The 9115-nt window shown below is 48.9% G+C and overlaps 1 long non-coding RNA gene across 2 annotated transcripts; it reads left to right on the top strand.

Annotated features, from left to right (window-relative positions):
* The first annotated feature begins 123 nt into the window (after window positions 1-123).
* Window positions 124-8474, top strand: LOC108507407. Of its 2 annotated transcripts, XR_001878111.1 has the most exons (4): window positions 124-328; window positions 3376-3507; window positions 4148-4205; window positions 7888-8474. It is a non-coding gene; the product is annotated as an uncharacterized LOC108507407 (long non-coding RNA). The 2 variants fall into 2 exon arrangements; XR_001878112.1 differs by lacking the exon at window positions 4148-4205.
* Window positions 8475-9115: the final 641 nt, after the last annotated feature.

Raw genomic sequence — 9115 nt, 5'->3', positions numbered from 1 at the left:
TACGGTTGGAGCGGGCGTCGGGGGGAGGTGGGCTGGGGAGGGGACACCGAGCGCCCCGGGCCCGGGGAGCCCCGCGGACCTTTGCCCCCGGGCTGAGCTGCCAGGGATCGGCCTGCGCAGGCGGTGGCTGCCCGCCGGCCTTTGCTGAGGATGTCAGCGTCATCCCTGAGGCATAGCGGGAAGAGGATGGTTGGGGAATTCGAGGACTTCTCAGGAAGGATTGGGGGTGCTGCTCCACGCTGGGACCCTCCTCAAGGGCTGGGTGTGGGCACCATGAAGCAGATTGGACCCGAAAGATGGCTGCTCCCGGCAGGAGCCTTTTTTCAAGGTTTGCAAATGCTGTGTGGGTAAACAGCGCTGGGACTGGTCCATCATCCACCAGCTTGTGGGTCCCAGGACAGGGAGAAAACCGTGCCCCCGACAGCCAGTGCCACCCCGTATGGTGGCTGAACTCTCGGTACATGCCCTCTGTGTGCCTCCTGGTCTGGCTGTGACCTCCCATGGCGGGGTAGAAGAAATGCAAGGTTTATTACCCATGTGCCTGTTCGCACCGGAGGGAGTTAGCTCTCTGGAAGTGATTTGGATGCTCCAGAAAAGTAAGGGTTAGAAGGGGCTCCCTTCACATCAGAACCAACCATTAGGCTGAACCATTGGAGAAGGGCGTCCTCAGGAGATGCTGCACATTATTGTATTTCAGTGGCCAGACCTTCTCAGGGGGTGGCAACTGAGGCTGCTGTCAGCAGTGTTCCTGGGATTTACATCAGCTGCCACTAGATCCTTGCCCCTTGCACAGAGAACAAGCCATGCTATTGAGGCCAGGCTGGGGAGGGCAGCAGGTCCTGCCCACAGCCTGGTACATCTTGACACAATGGCGAGGGGAGAATAACTTACTGTTTCATGCAGGCTGATGTGATGGAAGAAGAGGAAAAATGTGCTAATGGAGAAACATTTCAACTAATTATGGTAATATGGCTTCTGCAGAGGAACCTGAAACAGGCACAAATACTTCTCAGCACTAATGAGAACTTGGAGGCTCTTTTGGGTTTTCTACAAGCTTTTCAACAGGCTGTAGGCAAAGCAGACAGGGCAGGGCAGGGCTCACCACTTCGGCCTGGACCTAGGGTGGGAAGACCCATGATGGCTATGGCGCCTCCAGGCAAAGGCACAAAGGTTTGGGATCCAGCTCTGCCCCAGTCCACCTGGGATTATCAGATCATTAAACTCACCAAGGACCTTCTCCAAACCAAAGCACTTTGAAGGAGGAATGCAGGGGCTGAACAGCACTGAAGTCCTAAGCACCGCAGACCTCTGTTTCCCTGGCTACAGCCAGGCACCCTTCCCAGCCACCCACCTTGCCATGAGCATCCTTGGGGGCTAGGGCTGTTTTCTCATGCCTGCTGGACATGAGAGACATGGGACTGGGCTCTTTTGAGCTCTCTTAGCAAAGTACCATCTACTTCATTTTTTGCTGGGGCAGGGACTGGCAGGCACTGCCCCAGCCAAGCACCCGGGGCATGGGGAGCTGGGCTCACTCTTACAATCTCCATCCAAATGAATAATTGAGTGTCTGTTTCAGCATAGAACAAGAGCAAGGATAGAGCAAGGGACATATGTATGGGGAAATGCACAGCATGGGGTGAAACCCCAGGCAGACAGAGCTGGAATGTGATCCTGGGTGTCCTCTGCCACCATGGCACAGATGTTCTCAGAGGACAGCTCCCTCTGCTCCTTCCTTAGCTGTGTTTCGGGTCTGTAGACAGATGTATGAAACCCTTGCTTGCCCTCTGCTTACCAGCTAACCCCTACATGGCTGGAAGCTGACTCACACCACAGCAGTCCTCCCAGCATCCTCAGTTGGTCTATTCTTGTGTCTTTCACCCCAATTTTTAAGATATCAAGTGTATACCTCCCATCATGGTGTTTCTGTCTGATTCTTGCACTATGCTGTTGATCCAGGCCACTGGGATAACATATTATCAGTGTAATTTGCTTTTACTTCATAACTAAGGCATTCTCCCTAAATACTAATTTTCCCAACTCCTGCCCAGAGGCAGTATCCAGCCCAAATCCAGAGGTCTGTGTATGCTGTTGTTAAAACAATCAAAGTCCTGGCAATTTTTCATGGTCATCTTCACCGCTAGAAAGTCTTTTTTTAGTTCAGTTTGAAAATTACCTGCTCCAGCTTAAGTTTTTCAGTTCCTAGTTATTTTTGCATCCACAAAAAGCTGTTGTTTAGCCCTGGAACAGTTCCAAATCTTTCACTGGATGTATTAGTTATCCTAAATTCATAACCATAGCTGGAGTATTTTTAGCTCTGCACAGCAGTCAAACAAATGCTGCCACAAGGTCTGCAGGGCTCCCTGAGGTCCCTTGCAGCCCAGCTCCTTCTGAAGGTCCAGGCTCAGTTGTGCAGAGATGACCATGAAATCCTACCTGGGGGGAGCCAATCAAATGCTTCATCCCATTTCCCATGAGATCTGCATCCAGGCTGCAGCTGAGCAGACAGACAGGCATGGCTTGTGCTTTCTTCTAGGAGAGTAGTCATCTCTGCCTGGGCCTGGTGGTGCATTTTGATCCTGAACCCTTGTGGAGGTGTGGAGGTGCCTGCCCCCTTCACTCCCACCATGGAATACTTACTGCTACAGGAATACACCAAAAACTGGTAGGAATAAGAGCAGAGCAGTCCTTTGCTCCAGATGTGGCTGCTGCCTGCGCTATGGACATAATGCTGTGTTGTCTGCCAGCCAGGCCGATCCTCCAAGCGGCCCCACATCCACACTCAATCCCTTTGAAGACTCTGGAAGCAGCCTCTCCTTTTTCATAAAAGCAGAAATCAGCATGTCTCGCCTCCCCTTGGCTCCCTGGTGGTCCCTCCTGGCCTGCGTGCCTTGCCAAGCACTCGCTTGTCTGGGTTTAATAAGTAGCAGCCCTGCTCTAGTGATGGAAATTAGAAGTGGATGCTGCAGCAGAGCACAGTGCAAGAGTTTCTAGATTGTTCCTCTCCTTCCTTGCTCATGTTTCTGCGATGGCATGGCTGAGGCTTGGATTAGAAAACGCACCATGCCACAGCTGTATTTGCTTCAGGAGCAGTACACCTCCTGCTCAGCCTCCCCTAAGCCCCCGTTCCACCTACCTCCATGTGGGATTGGAAATTACAACCTGAATATGAAATATGAACCAGGACCTGCAGGATACCCCCACTTCAGTGGGCTAGAAGCCAGGGACCAGTGGGACAGCCCAGTTCCCAGCAGGCACTAAATCCCTGTGTCTCAGCAGCTGGGCTTTGCCCTGGGTGTTTGTAAAATAACACTTTTCCAGGAAAGTCATGGTGTTCACACCTTAGATTCCTATTCTGCTGTTCTCCCATCCCTACAGCTCTGCTTCATGAGATGCACTAAAGGCTGGCAGGAGGAGCACTAGCCGGGCAGCCACCAGAAGCCAAAAGTTCAATGACTTCATCTTTGGGCCCACTGATGATTGAACTATTTACAGAAGTAGATGGCATTGGTAAGGAGCTTGGAGTTAAATTATCTGATGAAGGGTTTGAGAAGGAAACCTCTTTCTTTTCTCCCCAGCTCCAGCTACTTCCCACATTGCCCACTGGCCTCATCAAGAACATCAAGTTCTTGGGGCATCTTTCTTCTGCCCTCCTGGCCATAACTGGGCTCCCACTATGTAAGTCCATCTGATATCTGGTGGAAGATTGCTCTGGGTAATCTCAAGCCATGATGACATGAGCTTTGGAATGGGGCAAGGTCAAATATCTGTATGCTTCATCAGTTCCTCTATCCCTCTTTGAAGATGTTTTAAGCAGAACTTAAACCTGTTCTGTGTGAAAATTTAAACAGAGGGAGGGTTGTGAAGGTACCCCACCTCCTGTGGCTCAGCCAGCAGTGTAGGAGTGTTAACCATCTGATTTCAGACCCCCAGATATATCTTGTGTGGATAAGGCTTGACACCAAGGAGACGTGCCAACGCATAACTTCAGCTACTCAGTTGCCTGCCTACTCTGCAAGCAGCTCTTGCTCTCCATAGCACTCAGGAGCCATGAAATCAGGTGCCCCTGATTAATCACTCTGTGTGCTTGTGTGTCTATCCTGTTGACACTTGGAAAGTATTTCACATTCTCATGTTAATTCTTTCCCAGAACTTTTTTGCATTGTTTCAGTTGAGAGTGATTCCTGGCATGAGGAAAACAGAAGCAGGTGAGTGACTAGCAGAGGATGTGCAAGATGGACTAAGACCTGTTTAGCTAGGATGGCTTGAGATATCAGAGCTGTGCACCTCAGCCCATGCCAGAAGTTAATATAGACTCTGCCACGATGTCAGGGAGCAAGATGCACTATTGTCCTGTTTGCTGCTAATCTTGGTCCAGCACATGCCATGGTCCCCCAAGCCTCACAACAAAGCTTGGGGTGTTTGTACTTTCCATGCAGCTTTGCCAGGCACAGGACTCAGCATCAGCCGAAGGTCAGTCAGGAAGGGCAGCTGGAAGACTGAGTGTGGCTGGATCCATACAGATGTAAGCTGCGATACTGCAGTGGAAAACTGTATCACTGTGCCAGAGCAGGCTTGTAACAGGAAAAGCCAGCCTAAGGGCAAAGCAGGAGCACAAGCTAATTTGGGAACACAATGATTATGCTAATCAAAACACCTTCCAGAGTCGAAGGGAAGGAAATTAACAAATCCTTTACCATGCACTGTGGTGTCCCTGTGGCCAGTCTGAAGGACCAGGTATGCTTGGAAGAAAGGGCATTTCCATCTGGGCAAGGAAAAAAGCACTGGGACCTCTCCCCTCCAGACACTCTTCATCCACATTGGATGCAGGACAGTTCTGTTCTTCCCATCCCCAAACTGGCTTTAGGTCCAGAAAAATTCATGCTTCTCTTGAAAGTTTGGCTGGACACAAACTCACGTGACTCAGGGAGATGGAGCTTAACAAGAAACTTCATCAGAACTTAGAAAATCAGCTGAGAAGGGTTGAAGCAGTTCAGGGACATGCAGCTTGTCTTGCTCCACTGCCAACAGACTGTGATGGGGCAATCACTGGCTACATTAAGGGAACTCTTCTCACTTCCCATGTATGATCTTAGCAGGGTTCATGCTCATTGCATGACTCACTATCTGGAAATTCTAATCCAACTAAAACAGCCCAGGAAGGCCCTCCTAACAAGCCAGGAACAAACACAGCTCTCAGCTTTGAGCAATCCCAGGGCAAGGTATTTTGGGAATGCTAGTGCTACAGAGCGTGAGTAGAGGACATCAGTGCACTTGCAGGATTAAATAAAAAGGCACAAAGTATCTCTGGCTTAGAAGAAACACACCGTAGCTGGGGACAGGATTCTCTGGTTAAAGCTCTCCCATGTTCACAAGGCTCTTCTGCCTATTGTCACCACACCTCCAATGTGAAATCCGTGCAACACCTCTCCTCCGCTGGCTGAAGCACCCTTTGGGGAGAGTAGAGGCATTGGCTTCTGCAGGTGCTTTTTGCCTGGTGAAACCTGCACAAAGCACAGGGATAGGAAGAGACAGTCTGTCCGATCTCCAACCGATCTAACAATGGGCCGTAAGCTTCAAAGAGGCTGATGAAAACCGGAAAAGTACCCAGAGAGCCCACCAGTGCTTTGGCTGGGTGAAGACCACAACAAGCATTTTGGAAGGGCCTGAACATTGCATGGGAAGAACAACAGGGGTGGCCTGGCTTCCCACACAACAAAACCTGCACATCAAAGCTTCAGGGCCACTAGGCACCCAAAGGGAAGAGGGAGCTCAAAGCACAGCAGTTATAATAACCCTGCCACACCAGCTCCTTTTATTCTCTGGGCTGGCTTTGCCAGAAGCCAACAGGGAAAAAATGTGAACCATGTTCACAGTCAGAAGCTTGGGTGCACCTGGAGGGACTGCAAAATATTGGCATAAGAGAAAGCAAAGAGCTGAGGAGGGTTTCCTCTGTTCCATGGTAGAATGAAAGCTGCAGATAGAGGTAACACCTTCTGCCCAGACACTCACTGCCTCTGGACAGTGTGTTTATTTATTAAGTGCCACATCACATCAGCACACAGCAAGAGTTTCTCTCACCTTGGGTTCTGCCCTGTGATGAGAAGCAGGAAAAGCAAACAGCACCTTTTTAGTCACCCTCCTGGGCTGCCTGATGGGATGTCAGCACAACCACACAGGGGAAAAAATCTCTCCATGGCTTTTGCATCTAGGTGGATATGCCACTAATGTCAGTTTTCAGTATGTCACACCAAGCCACTGCAAGCACTTTTCAGGAGGTGAATGCAGTCATGGCAGTGCAGCTTCTCCTAGATCTCTCCTGGGTCAGCAGTGGAGGCATCTCCCAGGTCCCAGCTGAATGTACAGACTCTGCAACAAGCATGGCATTGTCCCACCATTCATGCCTGTCGATGCACAGTGGCTCCTCCCAAGAAATTGTGTTCCATGCTCATATGAAAAAATACACTCTGTAAGTGGCATATTTTTCTGAAGGAGAAAAATTCCTGTTTGAAATTTTCTTCCCACTCCACCGCTCTATGGGAAAAAAATTGACTTGTAATTTTTTCCCTTGTTTTTTCTCCTGTTTGAATATTTCTCCAGCCCACAGAAAACAAAGAGATGCCCATGATGGGTGGAATTGATCTGTGAGACAGCATTGGAGAGGAGATGGGAAGTCAGCAGATTACTGTGTTGGAGGAAAGCCCAAGGCAGGCAGGTGTCCCAGGACCCTCTCCTCCAGCACAGGACACAAGTGTCACATCACAATCAGGTCTCACAATACAGAAAGGGCTGTGATTGGATCCCTCTCGGTCCAGGGCAGCCTGGGCAGGACAGGCGAGTGTGCAGATGGACTGTGGTAACAGGAGGCAGGTTATACCTGTGGCTGGGTGCTGGCTGTGTCTGGGAGAGGTTCTTTGTGGGACCCAGACACCCCTTCTGCCCCTGCCATCCTTCTGGTCTGATGGGGGGGACAGAAACCTTCCCCTCTGAGCTCAACACCACGTGAGCTTACATGGCTCCCACCCTACTGCTCATTCCTCTGCTCCTGTGCACTAGCAAAAAGCAGACAAGCCTTCCACCTGCATTAAATCTCTTTATTTCCATGAACTGGGATCTGCCGCATCACCGTTGAAATGTATCAGATGGTTTCTAAACTAGACACACCTAGGATGGTTATTTATCCAGAGAAGCTGAACTGCTGTACTGACTCTATAACAGCACCGGTAAAGCAGATCATGATTAGAAGAAGAAGTAAGAGAAAAAAAAAAAAAGACAAAGAAAGAAGAAGAAAAGAAATAAAAAGAGAAAAGAAAATTAAAAAAATATATTCTTAAGCAGTTTTCCTTCCAAAAAATATAGCTGGAAACCTAAGGCTTGGGGTTAATCTGTGTTTGAGGTGGCACTGAAAAATGCCAAGGTAAATCCTAAATCTGAATTACTCTTCTTAGGGCAGAGCCATGTACCTGCACATTGCTGTCCAAGAACATGCTGTGCTTGCTGCCTGCACACAATGCTTTGTAGTCAGAATCCTGTCTCTTAGCAGAGAGGGGATTTTTATATTAGCAAAAAAAAAAAAGACCTCTCTGAGTACATATATGATCACTCCCAGGGGCCAGGCCAACTTTTCCACCAGGTGAAGGGCTGTATGGGTCAGCAGCATGGTACATTGCAAGCCCCAGACCTCGCTGCAGCACCATAGTATAAATGCTCATGTTGGGGTGCCAAAACATCATGTGTTTTGGGCTTGGGGAAAGTTTTTGGGCATGGAGGGGCGAGCTTGGAATTGTGGGAGTTTCAGGTCCAGTTTCAGGTTTGCCAGAGGTATCTCACTTGTCCCCCTCCAGAACACAACCTAGCTTGACACCTTGGTATTATCACCTTATTTTTCAGGTGTGCTGAAATAAAATCTGCTCTGGAGGGGGAGGCATGTCCCCAGCCACTTGCACTTAGGCTCTGCTCTTCCAGAATGGCCATGAACACTGGAAAGCCTGCAGTTCGATTTAAAAGAGGACTTCTGGCCAGTGATTGACTTGGCAAGGGGGAGTGTTTTTTCGTATTTGACAAAGGCCTTAAAAGTAAAACTGGAGTGAAAGGAGGTTGAATGGGAAAGCTGGGAATCGGGTCATCATGACACTGGTCAGTTTGAAGCATTGTGACACAGCAGAGCTGTCCCATAGGCAACAGGCATGGCCTTTGGCGTGCTCATACCTCCCAGGAGCTGAGCGCCTGGACCCACAGATGCAGTGTGGATCCCTCCCAGCCAGCAGAATTGGTTCCCATTTCCACTGCCAGGGGCAGTGGCTCTTGTAGAGTTAATTAATCTCTTCATACAGTGTAATTAACCTCTTGGAATGACTTATAAACAACATGTTGTAAAATCCAAGCATTTAAATGTGACATAAGTGCCAAGATTGTCTTAAAAAGCCTCCACACTGAATCCTTTCAAATAACACATTTTGTGGTCTTTCTGACATAGTAGCACACACTTAAATTTAACAGACTTTTTCTCAACTGTCCTGGTTAGACACATGCTGTAATTTCATGTGTCCATGTACTGCTAGAAGAGCAGATTCAGGTAGAGTTCCCAGTGGCAGTCACTCGTGCTTGAATGGTGAGAGGTCCCAGGAACACAATAGAAGGGTACAGGGCAACCACTGACCGAGAATAAAGCCAGCATACTCACCACTGGAAAGCTGCAACCTGTCCCTGGATTTATATATATATATGCTGCAAACTGTACTTTGACTCTGTGTACTCAAGGGAATACAATGTAAAGCTTGCCTGTATTGCTGCCTCTGCTCCTATTTGTATTTTAAAGGCCTATCTTGACTCCTGGATGAGATGCATTTTCCTAAAAGTGTCACATTTCCATTAACACCTAAGAAAACAAGAATAGGTACTTGTCAACTTGCCCTAGTTCAAGTGGAAAAGCAAGTAGCATACTTGTTTGCAAGTCAGTAGATATTATGGAAGGAACTCTCACGATCATCCTTGCTCAACCATAAGCACCTGTGCTCCTGGCTGGGAGACTGGAAGTGACACCAAGAAGTAACACCTCTTGGGAGATGCAATGGGGTAGACTGTCCAGTGATGGCTCTCCATTGTCTGCTAGGGCTCC

Source organism: Lepidothrix coronata, unplaced genomic scaffold (assembly GCF_001604755.1).
Source record: "Lepidothrix coronata isolate B3197 unplaced genomic scaffold, Lepidothrix_coronata-1.0 Scaffold255, whole genome shotgun sequence".
Lineage (NCBI taxonomy): Eukaryota > Metazoa > Chordata > Aves > Passeriformes > Pipridae > Lepidothrix > Lepidothrix coronata.
Note: the sequence above shows the minus strand (reverse complement) of the source record. Positions and strands in the feature narration are given on the sequence as shown.